Genomic DNA, 19,348 nt, shown 5'->3' with positions numbered 1-19,348 from the left:
TCAAATACAGTGATTAAAATTCAATGCTGCCCTCCACTGCTTAGAAGAGCACTGGGTGCTGCTCATAATCAGAGCTCAAAGGGGGGCAAAATTCAAGGCCTCACATGTGCAAGTGGGTTTAAGGCGGATATTAAAATAAAATATAACATTCGCATTAACGTGCGTCATCATCAAACTGACCCTCATTCCGTCGCTGACTAACACACCCCAGTCCATGTTTAGCTCGCACGCAGTTCAGTGTTATAAAAACACACCTGACAATAGCGAGACCTCTGCTCTCCATTTTCCAAGTTCATGATGACAACGCGTGGCAAATCCAAAACGGAGTAATTTACCAATCTATTTAATAGACTGCCTCACTTCCACACTTTCTGCTCCCTTCGTGCGTTTAATAAAAAAAAAGCCCCTTTTACATTTAGGATTCATTCTACGTCGCCTCGTTAGGCGACACGAAAGCTCGCGTTCGAGGAGGTGACAGAAAAGGAGATAAAACGCAGGAAAAACGTGACATGAAAGAGAACCGTTTTACCTTTAATGTCTATTAACACTGGACCGCTTGAGGTAGACCTGAGTACATGGCAGCCTATGGGTGCTGTCTGTACTCCTGCTTTTCAAAACGCAGTGACACTTCGGAGCATCACAGGGTGAGCGACCCAGAAACTGATCCAATGTCCGTAACTGCGACACCATGTGAAATTCGGGGGCAGAATTCAGCCGGGAGGATTAAATCCGACTGGTTACTCCTTTTTTTCCCCCTTTGGTGCATTAAATAGTCTGTCCGTGAAGCTGTTTGGGCCGCGATTTGCACCGACGTGTGAGACAGAAATAAAAGTTAAAGCAAAACAAAACAAAAAAAAAAAGACTCGCAGACCTGTAATGAGATCACGACCCGAAGGAAAAGGCAGAACAGAGGCGCGCAGCTGCCACGCGGACGCACGCAGGCTGCACGGCTGCAGCTGACGCCGCTTTATGGAGGTGTTTGTAAACGCGTGATTTAAACGACGACCAGCTGGCATGAATGTTTATAATGCATGTATGGCAGTTGTAAACAAAGGCTATACCACTGATGAGACATGAGCGCCCCCTGGCTTTGGAAGCAGACTGCCGTGCTCATTTATTTATTCATTCATCCATTTATTTATCTTATTTATTTGTTTTGTCTGTCTGTCTGTCCAAAGATCCCAAAAACGGGCATGAATCAGAAATATATATATATTGAGTATTGAGAGAGAGAGAGAGAGAGAGAGCGCTGCTTATCCGTTGCTTAGTATATTAAGACATTCACAAACAAATTTATGCATACAGCTAGATATTACTCTAGACAAGTTCAGGTCACACAAGGATAAAACAGCAGAGCTTCCTCTGGGATCTAACCGGATAACCTCAACATTATCGCTCTGTGCTACTGCATGTATATTTTGCGACCCTCTGTACTTTAGACGGCACAATAACTTTAAGTGCAAGATCTCCAGTGGATTTTATGTCAGAAACACTTTCGGCAGGTTTGCATTTACTACGATTAACAATGTTGGAAGTGCAGATCTGGGATTCATTTAGTGAGAAATAATAGTTGCATATGGTCTTTGTATTTAGAAACAGCCCTTACAGTTATTTTACTAAAATAAGAAATTGTGTAAATTATGAAAATAAACATCTAGATAAAAAAACGCCCACATCTTTATTTCGATGTACTGCTTTCTAAGAAATATTACAAACTAATATTTAAATCGGGAATATTTACAATCCACATCGAGAAAAACGCAGTGCACGTGAAACAACTGAAAAGCCACTTCTGCACTACTAGGCACATTTAAATTAAGTTAATTCATTTACATTGCCCCCATTACTTCACTTCATTGAAAAATGTATTTCTTGAAAGACCAGTTTCACTTTATTTTGCACTCCCACGCTCCCGTTACGCTTTACGTATTGGTTTTCCTCACTCCAGGAGTATTTAGGGTTTTACAGGTTGCTGCATGTTACAGTAACGCCTGACAGTACGTACAACACAAACCCGCCACTCTCACTTGTTGCGCAGGCACGTCGCGGGTTGAATTTCACTATATATTTCAATCGTATATCCTGTACATTTTCTGCGTAGCGGGAAACAAATGTCGAATTACTATTATTTTATGAAAAATAAACTGCAAATAAAAAGCAGAAAATACAAATTGAACGAAACACCCGCTGTACTGATATATATATATATATATATATAGCTAGATATTTTAGACCGCAAATATCTTGCCTTAAGAGCATAAGAAATATCATGATTCTGGAATCTCACGCTGCATCAACATGACTGAGTCCCATAGTGCCTGTGCATAGAAGGTTCACTGTTCAGAAAATATGATTGCTCAAGTGTATACATCTACCAGAGCGTAAAGCGACTGTCCCGATCTGAAATATGAAATATCCATCAAAAGCAAGGTATGCACAGAAGGAACATTCTGACAAGTATGTAGACATGTATGTATATATGCATACATGTGTGCACACATAGGCTGTAATATGTATGTTTACACATATACTTATGGATGTACAGTATATACACATATGACTTAGTTTCGGGTTGTACGGAATTAACGATTTAAAAGTTAACATTAATATGTGAGTGTGCGGGCTGATAACGGAGAGAAAGAAATACTGTACTATAGCGTTTTATCCAAAGATGTCCAAACTTTTTTCATTTGTTAAACGTTAGCAAACATGTCAGCGAAGCCAAATTAAAACGGCATTCTTTCAGTGTGGGAAAAACCAGGAAAAAGCGCTGTATTTGCATACAGTGAGAATGAAAATCATATGAACACTGTAGCCCACCGCGGCCAACGGAAACTGTGTGTGTTTAACTAGGAGCGGATACTGGATGCAAAAATTGTCCGAAGGAAAAAAGGTTATACGTAAAAAGTATGACGGCCATGAGACGTTCATGTCTACACACCAAACGGGTGAGTACGCTGTGTGAATCTGTAGTTTTCTTTTTAAAAAGGTTATTGCAAACGCAAAAATCATCACGAACATTTCACATCTGGAATTACCTTTGCGAGATGTTGCCATAACAAGAGCCTGGTCCCATTCCATATCTTCACAGCATACTTGCAATTATACGAGATCACATATATCCCTCCTTAATTAATCTTCATTTATCCTTGAAACATACCCGAAGCCAGTGTCGCTTATCAGTAAAATCTTGCACCGTCACACGCCAGGTTAGCGTCTCTGACGCACACAGCACTGGGAAATAGCAAGAGTGAGTCTAGTTCATAAAGGGAGCTGGAAGCATGCGATCGGGTTGTCTTTTTTTCCTGGGGGGGTATGGATGAGCCGCAGATCTTGCCGGAGTCTGATGCTGTTGCGGAGACGGGCTTTCACACTCACTACAGCATCAGCATCAGCATCCCCGGAACATACCACGGCGCCGCCAAGCAAAGGGGGTGTGGTAACCGACTTCACACACGCCGACGCTGCTCCTTAACACTGCCTCTTAGGAAGCTGCAGCACGTTAGCGCTCGGGGGGGAAATTAATATTTATACATAAAAGCATTTGGAATATTTTCGTTCCATTGACACTGGTATACCATTTTATAAAACCACAAAGAACGACCTGTAGTAAGGACTGTTTTGCTATGTTTCATTATTTGTTTATAGTTGAACATTATCGGATCTAAATATAAATACCGCAGATCATAATTATATTTTGAATTTATACGTTTGATTAAATAAAAGTGTCCTTAAAACGTGGGAACCTGTTGTTTAACATTTTGGAATATAACATTTAATTTTCTACAATTTACACGTTGAGTATGTGTTAAGTTTGTGTATTTATTTGGTTTGGTGTTAATTAATCCCTTTGGGGGGGGGGGGGGGGGGACTGAAATTACATTTGGTTAAATCGTCAAACATTAGCCTTCTGTACATATTAATGTAAGTTGCGTCCCTTCCATGATAAAAAAAAGTCACCTGCAAGAATCTGTGTTTGGTTTCTTCCTTCTTCTCTACTTGCAGTCTCTCTGTGCAGGGAGGGAGAAGAGAGAGAGGGAGAGAGACGGGAGGTGGGGGACCTCAGTGTATGTGCTGCCTGTGTCACAATCACTATATTTATAAACGCTTCTGGTTTGTGGGTTTCATTAATTTTACTTATGATACAAAGACATTTCCAGGGTCACAGGTCACTTGACCTACTCAGACCTGCACAGTTCACGGTAACACAGTCAGTCAGGCCTGGACGAGTCCACATACCCTTCAACTTTGGAACCGATGGCAATCACGCGGTTTAGTTAAACAGAACAAAAAGCACTTCTGGTAAACTTTTGAATGACTGATCAATCTAAAGGGATTTTTACTCCAGAAAATATTCTCCTCGGTGTCGAATAGTAGGTCACCAAATACAACACATTTCCTGAACTTTTATTGGAAAGATGATGCTTTCACTGAGTTTGTATCTACGGCTCTTGTTCTGACTTCCATTGCAGCCTCAATGTCTTAACATCATGCTGAGTTTGAACAATCACATGTACTTTTTACTTAAATACCGACCTGCTGCGAGGGGCAGTGGATTTTAAATGCTACAGTTACACAGCAGCATAAGTGCCTGAATTTATTTGCAAGAGACAGATAGCCATTGAAAGCTCATGCCTATTACTATATCTGAATTCTTATTAAAAATAATATTGATTCTTGTGTTTATTATCCTCCTGAGACCCCACCCATTCATTTATGTCCATTGTAGTGGACATTTTATTTTTGCATCTCTCTTTTCACTGATGTTAGGAAACTTATTTATTCCTGTTGTACACTAAAGAGGACATGCTGGGAAATTAAAAATAAAAATACATTTGAAAAAAATCTAAATTGTAAGATGTCTTATTTCCTCCAAAGACAAATAATCTAAAACTGAAGGACACTTTTTTTCCCTTGGGTCTCAGGAGGATATAGTATTTCAAACTGCAGTCCAACCGAGAAAAGCGGTCTGAACTTGGCATCTTAATTCCATGTCTCTAAATTTCACCAAGATTTTCTGACAAAGCACAATGTTTTGCTGGCTGTAATGAAATACACCATCTCTGTAATATTCGTCTCAAAACATTTTTTAAAATGATTCTTAAACAATGACTCTAAACACTGTCAAATATTTTGGTTGGGCTCAAGTTCAGATTTGGTACAAGTCTGATTGAAAAGTGGCCTGCTCTTGACTGCTGCGGTTTAGATGGACCATCCAAGGTTATTGTAATCAGTGTGAAGAAGCCAATGAGATGGACGGCAAATACTCAGTATAGTTTGAGGAACAGCTTAGCTGTGACACTCAAACTATGTTTACTGTACGTGAGCTTTGCCCAATTACGGATAAGAAAAACAAACTTTGACTAGAAGTTGCGATTGCTGTAGAATAGCGTAAGGTAATTCAGAAATGCGCTAAAGGTGAGAGAGCCTTGAATGAGAGGGAGGGGCTGAACCGTGACATCTTTACAATTCTTCTTTGTTTTATTATCTTTTACTGAGGGAAAGAAGCTTGAATCATAAAGTTTGCATGCAAGTTCATAACCATATAAGATAAACAGGAAATTCAGAAATCATTGTAATTAACATGTACAGAGGTTACTGGCAAGAGCTGACTGCAGAAGTAAAACATGTAACATTCCACAAAGGTGCAAGCTGGGGTTAAAGACACCTTAGATTGTCCTTTAACGACGTTCAGTTTATCCAACCATTCACTGCACCACGTATCTAGTAAAGGGTCATGTAGTGCAGTCAATCCCTAGGAGCGCAGGTCCCCATATAGGGAAACCAGTATGCCAGTCTGTTGTAGACCACATGTTCACACACAATCGCAATTCACCAGACAGCATGTTTTTGGACTGTGGGAGGAAACTGCAATACCTGGAGGAAATTAGCACGAACAGCACAAACACAGACAAAACACAGAAAAACCACACAAACACAGGCCGAATTCACTAACAAAACCGGAATCAATACTTGTTCAGCACATTTGACATTTGAAGAATGGTTTGGTTAGCATGGTAATCGTCAGTACCTCAGAGTAGAATCTTACTCTCATCAAATCCTGCATTTCTGTAGTCATGTATTTTAGAGTAATAAGGAATGGGCAGCATCCAAAACTAGCAGGTAGATATAGATGTGAACGGTGTGCAAATTCCCCTTAAACAGGCCGTTTCCATGCTGATATTCCGCGTTGCTACTACATCATGACTAATTTGAATTTCAATCCGTATGCGCCAAGCTCAGCGAAGGGAACGCAATGGCCACGTCCGTGTCTCGCGAGGACGAGGAAAACAGACAGTGTGAGCAAAGACAACTGCTGCCGTGTTAAATCAATGCAGCTCATTTAAATGGAGATAAAGAGGAACCCTTTGTTTGTTACTGGCGGAATTCCCTGCATCTTAAATTATCATCTCATGCTTACTAATGCTTTATTGTGTTTGTCATTCAAAACTCTTGCTATGTTGTTCACGGTTAGATCGAGACAATACATTGTTCATTATAGATTTTATATACATAATGCATATTTGGCATTTTGATGTCACTGCGTACAGCGTTTACACTGCCATAAGTATATATTGGTTGGCATAGTGGATCTGTTTATATGTTCTGGGTTTGGGGTTTGAATCATGCATTCATGACTGAATCATGCTTGTGGAGTCTGCATATTCCTCCACTGTCATCTCCTATAGCCCATTGTCTTACACTGGCCAGTGTGTGTGGCTCTGTGCGTGACTGAGTGTATGTGAGAGTGTGACATGCGATCGACTAATGTCCAGTCCAGGGTGTTCCTCTAGTGTGAAGATGGATGGATGGATGAATGGATGGATGGATATTACCTGTAGAATTAAACAAGTGAATGTTGGTTACTACATTTTGAGATTAGCTGTTTTTGCTTATATACCAGGCGATAAAGGCTGTAATGACTGAAATCCCTTTACCAGCTGGGGAAGAGAGACTATTTCCAGGACCTTTTATAAGAGTACAGTCTCTGCAAGTAACAGATCTACATATACTGTTTATTAGGCATGTAAATTCTAATTATCACTGGCCAAACATTTTGGCAATGGTAAGGCTTAATATTTATTAATGTACTGTGTTGCTGTAAGTCACATTGGGCATCGGAATTAACAGCATTACTGAAAATCAATGCTTGAATAGTGGAATCAGGGGTGAGACTCAGCGGCTCTCTAAGACAATAGCTTGCAGTACTGCATCAATACCTGCTGTATTGGATTAGAGAAGCAGATTTATTTGTACCTGCACATGGTGAAAACACCACTGAACCACACCTTATAGTACAACTACTGGGAATTAAAAAACAAAGCAGGCAAAATGCCAAAATTAACGTGGCAGGCCCGTTGAACACTTCATCGATTTTTCCCACTCTTACATGTTAATTGTTCCCAAAAAGAGCAGTTTTTACCAGTACGGATTACTTAATGTGCATCTCCCTGGAAACTGCCTGGATGGCAGTATTAAACAAAGCCATTCCGATCTCCCGCAAACAGTTTTAGAACTTATTTGATGACTGTGATCTGCGTGGTCAACAAGTATGTTCCATAACCCGAGAAGCCTCGGAAATCAACCCTGCAGTTGTCTAGCTGTCAGTGTCACGATGTTAGCCGAGTGACAAATACCCTCAAAGGCAATCAAAATGTCCCGGAGTACTGCCAAGCCAAAATCATGAACCTGTTACAATAAACACAAACCTCCCATTCTGTGTGATCGAGGGCTCTCTGTGTTAGACCTCGATATCTAACTATTCTAAAAGCTTAAATCACAGAATCCCAGTGGAATCGCACCCAATCAGCATTCAATAAATTATATTGAATTTATATTAGTTCTTATCACAGCAAGCACACAATAAACTATTATTTGTGTATTTCTTATTTTTATTCATCGTAATATTTTAATTTATTTAATTATACTGAGGAATATGGCTGTACTGGACTTCCTTTCATGACACGTTGCCCTGTTGGATCTAACAGCTTCGTAGGGATCTCGTTTTGCTTTTTAAGACGGCCAAGTGACGATGTGACACCGGCGGCCCTCGTGTCTGCATTTTCACGCCGTGCACATGAGTGAGCAGCCCTGGAACGGCCCGAGTATCTCGTGCTCACTCGGCTTGTAATTCACATGCAGCAGACGCCTTGCTACAGAAGCAGCTTGGTCAGCCCTGGGGGGTTAGGCCATGAAAATGTTCCTCCCCTAAGGTCAATTTGACGAGTGCAGTTGAATTTTTTAACCATAATTCCTTCACTCTACCACAAATCATTAAATTCTTCAGCATCATTCCATATGTGTGATATGAATATGTATGCGTTTATAGGTATGTTGTTCGTGTTTTGAATCTCCTTGACTCTGGATGTATCTTGAGCCTTCCCAACCTCTGAGCCCACACCAAGACCTGCTCATTTCTACAGCCGTACATCTGTACTCACTTAACGCTGACTGTCCATTGGTTTATAACTCTGTGGATCCGCCATCTTGGATCATGAGTCATAGCATTGATAAAGGCGCTTGGAGCTTTAAGTTACAGAAGCAGAAATATGCTTTTTCAAGCAGTACCATCTGACCTTTTTCCACTGGTGTTCTTACATGTTGTCACATATCTACGAGTAAACTCCACATACACTTCTAGAAGCTCAGCCAAGGGACCTCGCCAGAGACTTTATATATGATTATGAAATGTAACCTTTTAAATAATTAACTCCCTTCCCATTAGAATTTCATGCCGTTGACAACCTTCCAACACTGTTTTATAAATTCACTCAGAATAGTACAGAATTCGACCAGCTATGTGGTACAAAGACGAAACTAAAAATGACTGTTTACTAACACATGTTTCCAAGCAGAGCACATAATTAAAACAAAAGCACATTTCCCACAAAATCCAATACAACGGTTTGCACTTGCATTTTGCAGTAATTAATAAGCTCGCGATAATTGTTTGCATTTCTTGTAATCTTCACAAAATATCTATTTGCCAAGCAAAGTGTGGATCTCCAGGGTGTCTGTTTGGGTATGGGAGTGTGTATTACTCTCATGTGTAACAGAAGGTGACTTAAACGCGGGCTGATGTGCCAAAGTGCAGATTGTCATTTCTCCTCTTGTTAAGGCTTAAGTGATACCTTGCTTCATTGCCAGGGGAATGAGGAGAAGAATTTTCTGAGCCATTGAACCTTGTGATTGAAATTAAACAATATGAAAAGCAGAATCTCTTACAGGGGTCTGCCACCAGGACGCTATCTTGTTGGAGGGAGGAGATGAAAACAACAACCCCCCACCCCCCCAGTCGCCTAAGAAGGATTATATCACATTAGACACAGAGAAACAATATTCCAGAATGTATGACTGAAATGTTTTCTTTCTAACTTGTTTGTACACAGCCTCACAAGGCACAGTTACTCAGTGGTATCTAGTAGCGGCTGATTTTGGATCCGCCCAGAAAGCTGCTTTGAAATCATTCAAACGTAATTTTATCATCTTCATCATCATGACACATTTCTCCAAACAGATACGACTATGTGTGTCATTTTTCACTTTTCATATGGCAAGCCATTCAGAGTTTAATTGCAGCTCTGGCCGGTCTCTGGTTACCATATACAAATGCAACAGAGCCTCCAGGATATGACTCTCTGGCTGAGTTGGATAAGCTTGGAAAGAATGCTTTCATTTGAGATAACCTCATTGCCGCTGTTGATAGCCTTAGCTCATAGAGTAATTCAATTGTCAAGTGCAACGGGGGAACATTGCTTTCAGGTAAAAACATTTTCATACTGAAAAAAAGCTCCTAACAATATCAAAGTGTGAGTCTGGAACTCAGAAGACAGACGAATGTGAGTCAGAGTGAAAGGAATAAGCGCAAGCAGTTCATATACATCGATAATGACCAAATTCCATAAATATTCATGATTTATGCTAAATCCTTGTGGCACAATTAGTCATTTGGCACTTGGTGATATTATTTTCAAACCGGAATATGAATCTATGCAAAGATGTATAGGATGCTGTGCGCGTTACGTAATCCGCATCGTTATTATCGTGAGGTGTGGTGATCTGTATCAGCTGCCTACCCATAACTAATTCAGAGTTCTAGCAATTAGCGACCAGTTGTTTCAGGACCCCTTGCTCTAGGCTTGTAACAAGATGTGAACAGTCAGCAGGTGGCTGGCAGGTGCACCAGTGGCCACAGAGTTGGGACACATGACGTCGCAGAAGAGCACCTGCTGCCGTGCCCTTGAGCTAAAAATCCAGAGCAGCACGAACGCGTAAGTCTCAGACTGCAAGCTATGTTCAAGCTCCCCAGTAGAGCAGTGTTTCCTAATCCGGTTCTCGGGGACCAATAGACAGTCAATGTTTTTGCTCCCTCCAAGCTCCCGGTAGCAAAAATGTGGACTGTCTGGTAGGAAGCGAAAATGTGGACTGCCTGGCAGGGAGCAAATACATGGACCGAGTTTGGGTCCCTGAGGAACGGATTGGGAAACACTGTAGAGCAAAGAAAAAGATATATAATTATACCAAGTGTCCATTTTGGGAGCCTTTATATCCACAAAATTCTCCAGTTTAAAAAGAGCCAGCGAGTTACTTCATTGAAGCTAATTAAGAAGAGGAAGGACATAGATTCTCGAACTCTATAGTTTTTCCTGCGCAAGGCAGCTGATTTTTCTACACTGTGCAATGAAATTCTCAGTGAGGAAAAGATCCTTAGGAACACAATTAATGTCAACTTCGCTTAATCAGGCTCCATTATTAAAAAGTATATGGAACGTAATGGTAAAGGCACAGGAACCAGGTGGACGACACACAATTTACTAACATGCAGGCAGAGCCTCTTGTGACGTAAAGACATAAATTGTTATCCTGATCAACGAAAGACTACAACTCTTTCTTCCTCTTTCTTCACCCTGACAGTAGTAATTAGGACATGGTTCTGCTGACCAATCACAAGGACACAACCTATTCTTTAGGTGACAAATCACACAATATTACTGGCCAGATCAGCAAATATCTTTGTTAGTTCAGCTGGATAGGTGATAATCAACCCCCCTCCCCGCCCCACTGCCATTGTCTCACTTTATGTCTGAATCCTTTCTAGGGTTGCTTATTGGCTTTAGCAGTCAGGATGAGGATGCCTTTGATCAGCGTGGGTTGAGAAGGCGACATCTTTCCCTGGTTCAGTCCATAGGTGACCCAGCCACCAAGGCGATTATGCGACCTGCCCACTGTCACCGGCTTCCGTGCCTCTCTTGGAGTGTGACTTCCTGTTCTATCAGTAGATTTACTCGAGAGCGATGCGCTTATCCTCATCACTAGTCCCTCCTTCTGACTGCACCCTTCAATAATTTTACAAGTTCAGGTAGACGCTGAAGCTGCTGGTCATCATTCAATATGGAAGAGAAATGCCAGATGTGGATTACATCAGAGAGGGAGAGAGAGAGAGAGAAGGAGAGGGAGAGGGAGAGGGAGAGCCCTCCTCGTCACCTGCAGCCACCTCCAGCCGCAGGTCTTCACTTCATCGCTTTCCCTCCCCAGCTCTGTACCCCCCGCCTTGCAGTATACCCATGTCACCTCTCCTCCGCTGCTCTGCACTGTTCATAATTGGCCACCAGAGTCGCTCGTCCATTTCTTGGAACCTGATTTCTTTTCTTCTGGCAGTCGATCTGTGCCCACGGGGGACTCCGACACTCGCGTTTCAAATCCGAGCCTCTTGGCTGATTTTCTCTATCTTCTGCACCCCTTACTCCCCCCCCCTCCTCATTACCTCATATCAACAAAAGTAGAAGTCAGCTTAGTATGATTTTTTTAGAGCTCATCCATTCCTGTCACTCTGCTCCGTTATGATACCGTGATCTCTTTTTATTTATCACTGTATGTATTTTTTTATCTCGCCCTCATACAGAACTCATATAGTACACCTTCCTAGAAAGTCTGCTTCTCCTGTCAGCCTTGCGTGATGCCTCGGATCTCTCTATCAGTGACTGTACCTTGTGCCCTGTCTATTGGGTTTTTAATGTCAATCGGATACTGCCTTTTCCTGATTGATCTTTCTTCTGCTCTTAACTTTTCACCATTACATGCCTGCACCTCCCCCATGCACCTCCCCCATGCACCTCCCCCATGCACTTCCCCTTCGCACCGCCCTTAGGGGGTTATTCTGCACCTAAAAATTAAATGCATTAAATCCAGCCAAGCTCTTCCCTACTTGCGTATCTCCTTAGCTTTGGTGTCAGTGGTAGCCTAATGGCTGGGGACAGACACTTCTACTTGAAAGACTGACCAGCAAAGTACCACTGAGGTACCCTGAGTAAGATACTGCTCCCTAGGTGTAGAATTAGCTGCTATTTCATGATGTGATGTCTGGGCTAAATGCAGAGGACACATATTGTTGTTGTGCACTGTTTGCTATGGCATGACAACTAATTACTTTCCCACCCTATTCTGTTGGCGTACCCCATAAGGAAACCACAAAGAAATTAAACCAGCTGAAATAGACCACAAATGATCAGGTACCCCTAAGTCCACATTTTTTTTTCTCTGTCCTACTTTGAACACCTGGTCATTTTCCAAAAACATCATGTTTTGGCAAATAAGTATTCATCCAGCCATCCGCTTTTCCAGCACACGGTAGCAGAACAAATAAATATTACACTGCTAAATCCAGCCTACAAACATAAGCAAACTGTACCAGCTCAAATAATAAGAATTATGAGAGACTTTGTGTCAGAGGAAATCCTTATGGACAAAAGTATTGTGCTTTTTTATACGGAGACCATGTGTTTGACCAAATACTGCATGAAAGAATGTTACAGAAGAATGCCCTCCCCCCATTACCTAATTACCCCCTCAAATGTTTAATTACAATGATTTGCCCGTTTACGTTTACATCCATGTTTAAAATGGATCTTCTGAAGTATTTATCTCATGCTGGCACTTCAGAAAATATTGCTATTCCTGCACCAGAAGCCAGGGGGCACACTTTGAGCCCATGAATATGGCAATGTTGTTTCTCACCAGCAACAAACAGGGTGTCATGATCAATCACAAAGCCTTTATCTAAGGCTGACAAGTTGGATAGAGCTACAGCTCTGCATTATTTAACATCTGTATTCACTGCTATGGTCCAGAAAGTGAAAACCCCTTGCATTTCTTTCCCTTTAATTAAAGGCATAGGTAACACCTGCTTTTGTTCATCACTGAACGAGCACAAAAACATTACAAATGTTATTATGAGAAATGCCGATAGTGGTTTCTTCACGGCAAGGGCCACAACTTAAAATAAAATAAAATAAAAAAACAACTAAGATCAATCAAGTCTGACGTTGTAGCAAAGGAATTTTTCGCAATTACAGTTTGTTGTTTTTATTGATTTATTTGTTGTGCACTTGCAGAAATGCCTACCGAGGCAATATCGCAGAGTATCTCCATTAACAGAACTACAACGAGCGCAAGTTGAATAATAAACTGAAAGCAAATAACAAGTACAGTAGGTAATGCACAGATATTACATTTACTCATAGTTATATTATGCACAAAGCGGCCTACAGTGCCAGAATGCTGTTATGAATATTGTTTATGCTACTTTGTATGATTAGAAATATTTTTATTTGAAAGAAGAAACCAAACGTGATTTTTTTTTTCTAAGCAAATGAAATCTATAATACCAGACACTGCTGGAGGAGATTTTGAAAGCTGCAGTATTATTAATAAGTCGGGAAATACACTGTTCGTTCTCAAGACAGAAGTGATGCGATATTAAGGCAGAGTGCAGTGACATCATTAAATCCACGTCCCAATAGTGGTAACGCACTTAATTAGAAGTATGCTCACAGACGGAGAGCGGAGATGGAAAGAGAAGGAACCGAATACCTTACGCGAGAATTTTTCCTTTTAACGATCATTTGTGTCGTGCACAGCTGCCTTAAGGTAGCGGGACGGCAGACAGTCTGACTCCCACAAACACCATCAACAGCGCAAGCAGCGTTTCTCAACATCCTATAGGAGCTGGAAAGGTCAGTGTAGAAAACATGTATACAGTAATTACCCACTGAAGCGGAACAGGAAAAACCCGAAATGCATTCTTATTTTCACAATTTTCAGGGCCACTTTTTTATTTTTGAATAAGCGTCGTTGTTGAATGCGACGAGCACATTTCATTAACAAATGCAATGAACCCTACAGTTGCTAAGGAAAATGAAATCCGAAACAATTTGCAATTTCATACATTTCATTTTACAAGTCTATCTTGCTATGACTGAAATGTAAATGTTAAATTCATAATACTGCTAAACACAGTATGGAAAATATGATCATATTATATCCGCCATGATTCCGCTATAAACTTCCTGCCTTAAAGTGATGCATTCAGAAGAGGAGATTAAGGCACTTCCCTGATTTTTGCACAATTGGCATAAAATCTCAGGACTTTGGCTGAATCTCTGCTTCAGGGTATCCAGCAGCAAATACCTCTATTACGGTTTCACTGCACGCAAAGCAGAGTGGTGAACGGTTTTAATGTTTATATGATGTATTGACCAGTACTGGCATTGCTTAATATTTAAAACCAAAAATACCAGTGTATCTGGAGTCCCTAAGCTAGCTTATAGAAAGGAAATCCCAGAAGCAGATTCCAGTGAAACCACTTTATTTCTGTCTTTTCCCATTAGAATTTCAAACCTCCATCCTTCTGAAGCGTGACCTTAATAATGAGCAAAATCTTTCAAAGGGCATGACATTCATAAATTTCATATCAAACACTCACTTATAAATTGCTGAGAATTCGGAGGGAAGCAATATTTTTAACCGTCTCAATGACATTCAGTGGCTTAAGGATAGTGCAGGGAGAATGTCATGCTGAAGAAGCAATGGGACACGGGGGTGCTGGGGGGGGCAGGGGGGTATTATTTTGCTCCACTAGAATGGAGACTGGGAGCAAAATCATGTAAGGTGCATCATCAGCTCAAGCACGACAGCCACCAGGTCCCGGGATGGGTGATGCCCAGGTGCCCGGATTCATTATTTATTATAACAATAAAAAAATAAATAAGTACAGTCTTCTGGATGTGTGACCACCAGCTTCCCAACCTCCAGTGTCCCCAGCCTGGTGCCCTGGCCAGCTGCACCCCTGTACTGCATTAGTGGCTAGAGAAGATGGACGGACAGACGGACGGCTGGATGGATGGACAGACGGATGGACGGATATCAAAATTCCATGCAGATGAACATCAACCAAATTCAATAAAATACTAACGAATAAAAAAATGCTTTCATACACCTAGAACAATGTGCATGATGCTCTTACTGTTTGCATGAACACTGATAGTTTATTTTGCATGCACGCTTAAGCAGAGAAGCAAACTTATACTAAAGGAACAACGGTGTGGCAGAAAATATTCATGTTCATGGAACATTGTTATCTTGAAAAGACAATGACTTGTGGAAGAATGCAGGACAAGGAAAAAAAAAACCTTCCCCCTTTTCATCTGCAGTTCTGAAGCATATCAAATGCATGGCCAGGGTTTCAAGAGAAACCTCGCAGATGTTCTGGCTTTTAAGAAAATTGAGAGAAAAATCAAACTTGAAATCAAAGGGCTTGGATTCTAGTTTCTGCTTTCGCTACTTGGATTGCCTTCACATCTCGGCGCAAAAAGCCGTCGCAAACATCACCTCACCGGACGGGTGTTGCGCTCCTAGCCCGCCATGTCACTCATGAAGGGCCTGGCCACGGTACTTCCGTTGCCCGTGACAACCTTGGGATTTCCACCGCTCCCCCAGTGCATCTCATTGAATTTCAAAAGATACTGGCAATACAGGTACTTTCGCGAGACTCTTACACACATCCAGCTGTCAGATGCCCAAATATTTACTTGTTTTTTAACCCCCTTCCCCCACCAAACTCCCACCCAGCTGCACCTCCCCCCCCCCCCCACCCCACCCCCACATTGCTCACTTTTTGTTCAGGAAAATAATCTTTCATCTAAGCCACAGCTCTCCCACATGAACATCCTGCGTGAAAAGTATCCATCTTTTTTTCTTCCTGTTCAAAAAGATAAATGGCAATGGAATACATATTTAACCACCTGTTCTCTTATTTCTCTTCCCGACTTCAGTCTTTTGCCCTTACAAGATGTTTCCATGTGCCCTATTACAGCATGTGCATCTACAAATACACACAACTGCAAGGGAGAAAAGTCTGACCTTGTGGCATTATGGTGTCGCAGGCTACAGCTGACACGCAAGCAAAAATGTTAGATTTCCAGGATAAATGTTTTTTTGAAATACAAAAATTAAGTTTATCTTCATGATGCTCTAGTACAGATAAATCTATTGCACCAATGGTTTATCTGTTCACCAACTTTATCGTGCGATATGTCCAGTTACCTGGTTTGCACATTTCTGTTTCATGTTGTCTGTGGTCAGAGGACAGGCCCACGATATCCTAGTGTTTAATTCCTCTGTCATGTACGCTGTCTCCACTCATTGCAGTGGCATCTTTTAAAACCACATGCGAATTACGCAGAATTCAAAGAAAAGGGCCAACCTTATCGTTAGCCAACGATATGTTTGGAATAGGTGAGTTACTGGGAGGGAATACTCTGGGAGCCAATGAGCTCTCATCTGGGGCCAATGGTTGTGGCCCCTCCCCTGTACACGGCCCTGGAATTACATCATCCCGTCCAGTCCTAACACGGACCCATGCTGCTGCCTCTCTATCTTATTTAATCAGTGTCAGCTCGTTAATCCTGTGTACACAGACACAGCAGTGCTTATTCACGTCTTTTTTTTCCTAACTGACCTGCTGCTGAATGCTGTAGCGATTTATTTTTCCGTTTTGGCTCCCAATAAGCCTCAGGGTGAAATCCTAATAGAATGAAGATCAAGATGGTTTGTTCAAGGATGAGTGTTGCCATGCAGGTTCAAAATGTAGCATTTGACCGAATGCCTAATGTATAGTTCCTAAGCATAATCAATATTGAGAAAGGGTTAGAAAACTATTAAACAAGAAACAATTAAGTACCACTGTTTTCCATCCATCCATCTTCCATATTGTTTATTCAGTACTGGGTTCTGGTGACCCTGGGGCCTGTCCCATAATGCACAGGAACAGGGCAAAGGGACACCCTGGACAGGATGCCAGTCTATTGAGGGACATACATTCAAACACAAACTACGGTGAGTCAGTGACATTAATTCTGTTGCACATATATTTATGGTCTCATATTTCTTTGCATATTATGTATTTGAATGTCTATACATGTGTGTCTCTATTGTCCTTGCATGTATTGTTATTATACTATGTTGCTGACTGGAGAGATGCAAAATGACATTTCGCTGCTCTGTGCAGCGGCAATAAAGACACTTATTCAAATTTACCTAACTGCACGTTCTTCGACAAAAAAAAGGAAACTGGATTCCATAGAGGAAACTCATATGAACACAACCCTCAAGGCTACCGTGCTACTGCGCTGGCAATTTCAATGTGTTATTGTTTCTTAAACTTAAAAATTTCATGTACGGCATCATTGTGTGTAGGTCCACATGCAGTATCTTGTTTTACTGTCAAGGTTTTCAGTAATTAGAACTGAATAGCAGAGCAAACTGCTAATTAACACTTGCTAAATTAGTATCCTTTTTAAATGAACTTGCATTACTGGGGTTAGAGGAAGTGTGGGGAAACGGTTAGCAAATGGCTGCAGTTTTGTCCTTTTTATCTAAGGATGGGAGAAGCAACAGAAGACAAGACATGAACTGTTACGCTCGTTAAAATGTTCACAAGGCTCTCCCTCTCTGGGAATGCTGAAATATAATTTCTGGACATAAGTATGGTGACACTGCACACAATCCATCCAGGTCAACTGCTGAAAAGAAAGATATTTACATAATTGAAATCTCTTAAGGAAATAGCATTGCATAACTCTAACTGAAAATCTATCATTTGAGAGCACGTTTCCTATTAAAAACTGACAGCCGAGCATTTATACATCACCAAAATATACTAGCAGTGCTAACATCTTTAGCAGCGATGTCCGGTACGGCGGCTCAGTGAGCAGCATTGTGACCTCACGGCTCCAGTGTTTCACTCTGGTTTTGTCCTGAAGTCAATAAAACATGTGGTCTAGGTTATCTTCAATCGCTAAAAACTCCACAGTGTGTGGGATAGCATTCAGACTCACCGTAGCCCTGCAGTGGATGTTTGGAATGGAAGATGAACGGTATTTGAACGGTTTTGTTATAGTGAAGGCAGGAGTCACACTAAAATGCACTGTAAATTAATATCACATATACTTCCAAGTGCACCCGTACAGATTAACCGAAGACGTTTTTAACGCGGGTATAAAATCTCCCTGGAAGACTGAAATGAAACAGATGAGATATTAAAAACCGAAGGAGCGTACTCAGCCCCTTCTTACTCATTTAATAAAACATAAAATTAAACCCCCGATAACCAATTAGAACTGACGCCTGAAAGAGACAGGAGCTCAAGAGGTTTATGCGAAGGAACTTGCTGGCATTAATCCCGGCTAGTTTTAGCTTGCAGCCTGGTGTTAGTGAATGCTTGACCTAATACATGCACTCGCATTATGCTGAGTCCATTTCCGTTGTTGGAGCCTCATGATTGCAATTTAGGTAATTTCAGCCTGACTTGGCCCGTAAAAAGGCGATGCACATCTCATAAACTCCCCAAGGTAATTATAACTTCCTTTAAATGGGCGAATGTGTCTAAATAGAGAGCCACAGTTGGAAGAAAAAAGATAAAGACTCTGGCTACCCAGTGTAATTATCTATAGGGACAAGAAGACAAAACCAGTTGGTTTATTATTGAGATGAAAGGCAAGCACACATTTACACGTACTAACTATATGATTAGCTTTTTTCTGATTAATTAAAGAATGAAATGTTTGATGTCACAAACAAACAAAAACGAACCGAGGCACTAAATAATAATCCTGGTATAATTACAAGCTGAGTATATCATATGTACAGATGTTGTTTTGCATAATATTTTAAGTCTTGCAGCACAGTTATTATGGAAGAACCTGTGTTCATCCAGGATGGATACATGGGGTAGAAGCGGCGATGCCAATGCGCCACAGGGTCTCTGGCGTTACGGAATGCCCTGCCTCATGGGAACAGCCACAAGACCCTGGGATTAATGAATGAAGTGCGTGGCATGGCTGAATGCCCCCAGCCTGCTGACTAATGTTCAGCTATACAATCCTATGCATTAACTTCTGTTCATGAAATAAGGAACACGGTTGTACAAGACAGTAAGTCAAATTCCCGTTATTGATGCTGTTATTGTTGTTGCTGGTAGTGCATTTTTTACAAACAGATAATTTAGAACAGA

At 41.2% G+C, this 19,348-nt stretch overlaps 1 protein-coding gene across 6 annotated transcripts in view; it reads right to left on the bottom strand.

The window, feature by feature from the left end:
- Nucleotides 1-19,348, bottom strand: part of LOC111855497 (teneurin-1-like) — a 365,325-nt gene that overhangs the window by 192,743 nt on the left and 153,234 nt on the right. For 2 of the 6 annotated variants that reach the window (XM_072717556.1, XM_072717561.1), the window contains exon 1: nucleotides 3,039-3,360. The exons of 3 other annotated variants lie outside the window; for them this stretch is intronic. The gene's annotated coding sequence lies outside the window, so the exon portion shown is untranslated. Of the gene's footprint in view, nucleotides 1-529; nucleotides 916-3,038; nucleotides 3,361-19,348 lie in introns of those variants that run through there. One more of the 6 variants, XM_072717560.1, reaches the window with a different exon arrangement.

The sequence above is a fragment of the Paramormyrops kingsleyae genome, chromosome 10, assembly GCF_048594095.1.
Source record: "Paramormyrops kingsleyae isolate MSU_618 chromosome 10, PKINGS_0.4, whole genome shotgun sequence".
Taxonomy (NCBI): domain Eukaryota; kingdom Metazoa; phylum Chordata; class Actinopteri; order Osteoglossiformes; family Mormyridae; genus Paramormyrops; species Paramormyrops kingsleyae.
Note: the sequence above shows the minus strand (reverse complement) of the source record. Positions and strands in the feature narration are given on the sequence as shown.